The following is a 7,490-nucleotide window of genomic DNA, read 5'->3' on the forward strand; positions in this document are numbered from 1 at the left end:
TATATATATATATATATATATATATATATATATATATATATATATATATATATATATATATATATATATATGAATTTCATGTTGGATTGGTTCAACTTAAGGAAATTCTATATATTGCGTTCTCAAAATTCGATTATGATTACGGCATCCCTCTTCATAGTCAAATTTTGAAAACATGGCAAATAAAAATATTGTAGCAAAAGACTGGTCTAGAATCATGTCTTTATGTGAGACATCATGAATCGTGTACCATTTGCTTTGGGTATAGGATCGATTGCATGTGCTATAATATTTGTCATTTCTAAATTTTTCCAAATGCCCAGAGGCATTAAGAAGGGAAAAGGTCTAGAATTGGATATGACTAAAATGATTAAGCAATTGTCGAGGACAATCTGAGGTTTACCAAAGATTGGTTGCTCAGGGACAGTTGGAAGTATAGTGCTAATTTTGGAAGGACCATATTGACATATTCTGAAAAGAGGCATCTCTTATTCAGAAGTGATAGTCAAAATGAGAATATGGAGTTGTCTCCATAGGTGGAAGTTATCTGTGTAAGATTAGAAAACTTAATGCAAGAAGCATGTCCAAAACAATGCACTTTGAATATGGGATTTAGTTTCCATGGAGTTGATCTTCATTGGAATACCTTATAATGACTGTTGACAAGTCTTTGTGACTTTGTACATATTCATGACAGGAGGGTCAGTGCATATAAGTTTAAAATCTAAACAGATTTCGATAAATGATAGGAATTTGAAATTCTCACATTTTTCGATAAGGATTTTGGAGTGTGAAATTAGAATCATTGAAATTATGTTCAATTGGTTTATTTCACAAAGTAAGGATCACAGACAAACATAGAGTGCATACTTGGTGTATGGTAAAGCTATTGTTTAGAAAAACATAGTGTACATGCTTGGAGCGTGGGACAACTAGTGTTTTTAATTCAGGTATAAAGTTGATAAAACCGAAACAATTAAATAATGAGTAATCAGTATGGTGATAAATAAAAGTGGTCTATTTATATTCATAGGGTTTGATACCATATTTGATTCATTTATTCTTGTGTTTCATTTTGCATGTTTTGACTTCCAGAATAAACTAGGTTATTCTTCCTGAATGACTAAGTTATTCAAACTATCCACAGTCGGTCATATGTTGGAAGTAGATATGAATCAAGACTGTCATGGGTTGGCTTGTAGAGGTCTAAGATGTTGGACAAAGCGGTGCTACAACACTCATGAGTGCTCATAAGTTCTGAGTATTGGATTCAACCCGCGCTCATTTGAGTCACTTCATGGATTTTATCACGAGTGATCATGAGACGATAATATCTTATATTCTTCAAACCTAGAGATATGAGTTGTTACTATGAGTTGGTTATACATTGATTGCACGAAAACGCATTGGTAACTCGATGTTATAAAATGTGCCTTTGTGTATGATTCAACAAGTAGTAGAACAAGCCATATGAGTCGAAGTTTATCCATTCCTTTTACCTTCGGGATAAAAGCGATATCTGTGGGCCCCTCGATGATTTAGCGATGACACGTGTGAGTGCTTGGCCAAGCCAGGACTGATTTGATTTGTTCAATCAGTCAGTCATCATAAATCGGAAATCGGGAAACAACAAATGGACAGAGAGAATGATTGATAATCCATGTCTCAGTCCATATGATATATAGAATGGAGGAATATATGATCCCTTATCTAATGGACAAGTCATTGACAAGGTCAGAGTTCGACAGCGGCTTTAAGAGCTACGATTGCCAGTTAGGTTTTGAAGTCATAGTCAATAATAGTTTTAGACTTATCCAAGTGGGAGACTGTTGGATTAATGTCTAACTCCATAACTATATTTGGTATGTACTTGACCCGACCCGGCATGGTCCATTTGGGTTGCACTTCACCGGCACAATTTATATGGATAGTCTTTTGAGAATAGTATATTTATGATTTATATTAATATATTATAAGTTCTAATATATTAATATGGAATCATATTATTTAATTAGCATTGATCAAGAGTTAATTTAGAATTAATTAAGTGATCAAAAAGAACTAATTAAATATGGACTCTTATATATATGGAATGGGCCAAGTTCATTTAGGTTGGGCTAAGCTTTCATGGATGGTCCAGGGAGCTTTTAACCCATGGATCCTATGTAAATGAAAGGTCATGGGTATTAGGGTTTACATGGATGTAACCCTAATCCTCCATAATATATAAAGGGGTCCTTGGCTCACAAAATTGATACAAGTGTATGAAAATAAGAGTGGGCCGATTTTAGTGTGCATACATATTCTCTCAAGTTCTTCCAAGGTGTTTTGGTGATTTGGGATTCCATTTGAGGCTTCCACACTATTGGAGCTAAGCTCTTAAAGCTTGAAGAGTGGGCCGATTTTACAATGGCGTGTATGAAAATTGATGTTTGAATGTTTCATTATTAGCAATGATGGATTTGATTCTTAATTAGGTTATTTGTGGAAGTGTCGAGAATTTACCAAATAGGGAGAGTTTCTCATCACCCAAGTTTCAATTGGACAGAAACTTGGAATCATGCAACCTGCGTTGTGTGATGAATGAGAAACTTCATATTTGAAAAATTAGACTAATTCTTTGACAAAGTGTCAAGTGAAGGACTAAGAGATCGAGTACACTAGGTTGTGCGTCGATCAAGTCCACCACAAGAGTAATAAAGATATTCGTCGTGATTTACTAAAGTTTAGTAAATATGGTTATACTTATAAGATTGAGTATAATTCTGAGTTGATTGAAAGAGTTTCAATCAATAGCAGAACGAATAAGAAGAATCTAGTAGGCAGAAAGATAAAAGTTTCTCTATTCTAACAAGAAGGGAGAGTAACTTTTATTGTGTTTTATGATAGGTCTTAATGATTAAGAACCATGTCTCAATTGATCCTCTAAGTGAGTCTTAGTGCAATTGCATGTCTAAGAAGAGGAATCGAGAATTGTAGAAATGGTTAAATCAAGAAGTCAATCATACTTCGTTCCAATATCAAGTCTTAGAGTCAAGATTGTGACATGAGTGACAAGTCTTAAGTAGGTTTGTAACACTTATCAAATGTAGAATAAGAAAGTTTCTTATTCTTGTACATTTGAAATTGGTAAGTTGTGATGTCTTGGATAAGACAAAGACCAACTAGGACCAATTGAGTGAAGTGTTAAACTTGATAAGAAGCTACACTAACTCTTGAATATTTGTTTTGTCAAGAAATGTTTCTTGACAAGAGAACCTTATATGTCAAGGAGTTAGTGGGAGTCTTAAATGTCTTGAAACATTTCAAGAACAAATTCAAGAATAAACCAATAGTTAATCACTAGCACACGACTTGAGGTTGGCAACCTATCGTGTTGACATAATTTTGTTTATGTGCCATTCCAGATTAAGTTAACTATGTATGTGAGCTCTATGAGTTCTCATTTGAATGCATAAAGGCAAGCACCTTGATCAATGGAAAGTACATTGATATGTAGGGGTGAGTTGCTAAACAACTTGGAAGACATGGTGGGCATTTGTGTTACCATAAGGCAAGAAATCAAGATTGAACAAGTTCAGTCCATATAAGTTTGGATTTGTTGCAAACCTTAGTTTTGACAGATTTGCATGGATAGGAACGCATACACTTTAAAATCTAAGTGTCATAAGGTTCCCCTCCTTCATGAAAATGATTGTAAGGAAATGCTTTCACTAAGAGAGATTTTAAGTAGATAGCAATTGTGAAAATTGTATTCTCAAATTCGATTATGATTATGGCATCCCTTTTCATAGTTCGAATTGTGAGATTTGGCAATTGGTCTGAACATTTGGGACTTAGTAACATAAATTCTGAATTGTTTAGACACACATATGAGCTATCTAAGGCAAAGGTGTATGAGCTTAAAAAGCTTAGATAAAGGCTTATCAAAGCATTAGATATTAGAAATATGAACTTAAGGAATTCAACAAGTATTGTTTTCTGGAAGTTCAATTGTTTTCTGAATACATGTCAAAGCTAGTGGGAGCATAAGTGTTATGCTGGTAAGAAAATAATCATCATGTTAGTGGGAGCATGATTATTATGGTAAGTATTGCAAGTTAGCAATATTAATTATAGAAAACAAAGATTCACTTTGCAAAGTTGCAAAGGTTGAAAAGTTGTTTTGCTATAATTAAGGGAGAGAATATTATACTTCGTTTCAAAAATTCTAAAGCTTAGATCGAGAAATGTTAATAAATTTAGTCAAGGATACATAGTGCATTCTCAAAATTCGATTATGATTACGACATCCCTCTTCATAGTTCGAATTGTGGGAACATGGCACATAAAATATTATGACAGAAGGATGATAAAGTATCACGTCTTTATGTGAGACATTATGCATCGTGTCCAATACGCTTCGAGTATAGGATCGATTGCATATGCTATAATATTTGACCATTCTAAAACTTTCCAAATGCCTAGGGCATTAAGAGGGAAAAAGGACTAGAAGTGGATTTGACTAAAATAATTAAACAACTATCAAAGGATGATCTAAGGTTCGCCAAGGATTAGTCACTTATGAGTAGTTGGAAGTATAGTATTGGATGGACTATATTGACATTATTATGAATAGATAAGATTCTTTTAAGAATGAGTTGTCATATAGCAAATATGGAAATGTTTCCATAAATGGGAGTTGGAAATTAAGAATCTATGCAGATTAGAAAATTTTATGCAAAAGGATGTTCAAAGGAATGTACCTTGAGAGACATCACGTCTATAGAATTGTTTGTAACAATTTCTGATAGAGACCTTGTAATTTCATTGGCCAAGTCTTGGTGACTTTTGTGCTATGACTTTGCGAAAGGATCGTTGCATAAAATGTTAGAATCTAACGTATTTTAGTAGTGGCAAGAACCTTGTGTTCTTACACTAACGATGAGGATTAGGAATTGTGAAATGAGCATCATTGGAAAGGTTTTCGATTGATCTATTTCACAAAGCATGGACCATAGGAAACAAAGTGTGCATGCTTGGAACATGGGACAATTATTGTTGTAATTTAAGTAATAAGTTGATTTTCTGAAACAGTAAGCAATGAATAATGAGTAATCAATATGGTGTTTAAATAAAAGTGTTTTTATTTACGCTCAAAAGTTTTGGGGCCATATAGGATTAATATTATTATTGTGTTTCACTTTGCATGTTTTGACTTCCAGAATAACTAGGTTATTCAAACATCCACAGTCGGTCATACGTTGGGAGTAGGTGTGAAGGAAGATTGTCATGAATATGTCTGTAGATTGTCTAAGTGTTTAGACATAACACAAGTTTGCTGCAGAGTTCATGAGTGCTTTAATAAGATTAGAGTATTGGATTAAACCTACGCTCACTTGAATCATTTCATGTTTTTATCACGAGTGGTTGTGAGACGATAACATTATATATTCTTGAAACCGAGACGTGTGAGTTGTTATTTGTTGGTCGGTTGCGCATTGATAATAAGAAAACGCACCAGTAACTTGGTGTTATAAAACTTATTATTGCGTGTGATTCGATCAGTAAATGCAAGCGAGCATTTGAGTCGAAGTTTATCCATTCCTTTTACCCAAAGTGGGATAAAAGCGATATATGTGGGCCTCTCGATGATTTAGTGATGACACCCTAAGCGCTTGGCCAAGCCGGGACTAAGTTGATATGTTCAATTGTAGTCTGTTGTCACTCGTCATAAATCGGAAGTCGGGAAACTGTATAGAGAGAATGATCAAATTCATGTCTTGTGTCTATACGATATCTTGAGAATGGAGGAATATATAATCCCTTATCTAAAGGACATACGTATCTGATAAGATCAGAGTTGACAGCGGCTTTTGAAAGCTATGATTGCTGATCAGGATCTGAAGTCATACGCATAATAGTTATTAGACTTATCCAAGTGGGAGACTGTTGGATTAGTGTCTAAGCCCATAACTATTTTGGTATGTACTTGACCCGATTATGAGCATGGTCCTTTTGGGTTGCCTTCACCATAGCAATATGTAGGATGAATTAAGGAGAGAAAGGTTTGATTATGATTTATTAACATATTATGAGAATAATATATTAAAGGAGAAATCATATTGTTTAATTAATATTAGTCAATAATTAATTAAGAATTAATTTTGTGGCTAAAAGAGATTTATTAAACTTGGGGGACTGGAATTGTAATTATAGGATAATTGCAATTGGGCTATGGATCATCTTGGAATAATAGGTTGGACGAATTCTGTGGGGAAGCCCATTAGAAATCGTCCAAGGCATGTTCCAAAAGGGGTCCATGGGCTGCTTAGGGCTTAAGCAGTCAGATTAGGGTTTCCTAGCTGTAAACCCTAATAGCCAGCATATATAAGGAACCCTTATGGCCCCAAAAACGTGGTGAACTATTCCATTAGGGTTTCCAGCCGTTTTTGGTGCCTCCTCTCTCCTCCCTCTTCATCCAAGTTGCTTAGTGGTGTTTGTGACTCCATTAGAGGTGCAACACTTGAGGCACTAAGCTTTCTGAAGCCAATCAAAGCAAGGAATTGATTGTTATTACTATATAACAATCAAAGGTAATTACTAAACCCTTATTGCAGTTCTTATATGATAGATCTAGGGTTTATAGCTTTGGATATTCAATTGCATGTTCATTAGACAAACTAGATCCAAAAGCTATTAGGGTTTGCATGTACACCATAGGAATGATGTTGTGCTCAAAACCCATCAGCTACAACATTCATGAGTGCTCATAAGTTATGAGTATTAGATTCAACCCACGTTCACTTGTATCACTTCATGGAATTTATCTCGAGTGATCATGAGACGGTAATATCATATAAGTCTTCAAACCTAGAGATATGAGTTGTTAACTATGAGTTGGTTATACATTGATTGTATGAAAGCGCATTGGTAACTCGATGTTATAAAACGTGCCTTTATGTATAATTCAACAAGTATTAGAACAAGCATATGAGTCGAAGTTTATCTGTTCCTTCTTGGATTAGAAGCGATATATGGCCCCCTCGATGATTTTCTTGTGACCTATGTACCGGGCCCGGTCAGAACTAAATTGATGTGTTCGATTAAGTTCTATGTCAAACAAATCGGAAATCAGGAAACAAACAGCTGGACAATAAGTACGACATTGTTCAATGTATTTGTTCGGCTGAAATCTAGAACAGAGGATTATATGATCACTTATCTTAAATGGCGTATCATCATCATCTCAGTTCCGCGAGACTTTGAAAGAGCTACGATTACTGATCGGTTCCTGAAGTCATTCTTGCAATTATAGTTATTAGACTTATCCAAGTGGGAGACTATTGGATTAGGTGTCTAAGTTCATAACTATTTCTGGAATGTACTTGACCCGGTTGGCATGGTCCATTTGGGTTGAATGGCATTGCAACACTTGGATAGACTAAATGAGAGAAAAGACACTTATGGTTATTAATATATTATAAGTTCTAATATATTAATAATATTAT

The sequence above is a fragment of the Lactuca virosa genome, chromosome 3, assembly GCF_052849685.1.
Source record: "Lactuca virosa cultivar CGN04683 chromosome 3, Lactuca_virosa_CGN04683_v6, whole genome shotgun sequence".
Classification (NCBI taxonomy): domain Eukaryota; kingdom Viridiplantae; phylum Streptophyta; class Magnoliopsida; order Asterales; family Asteraceae; genus Lactuca; species Lactuca virosa.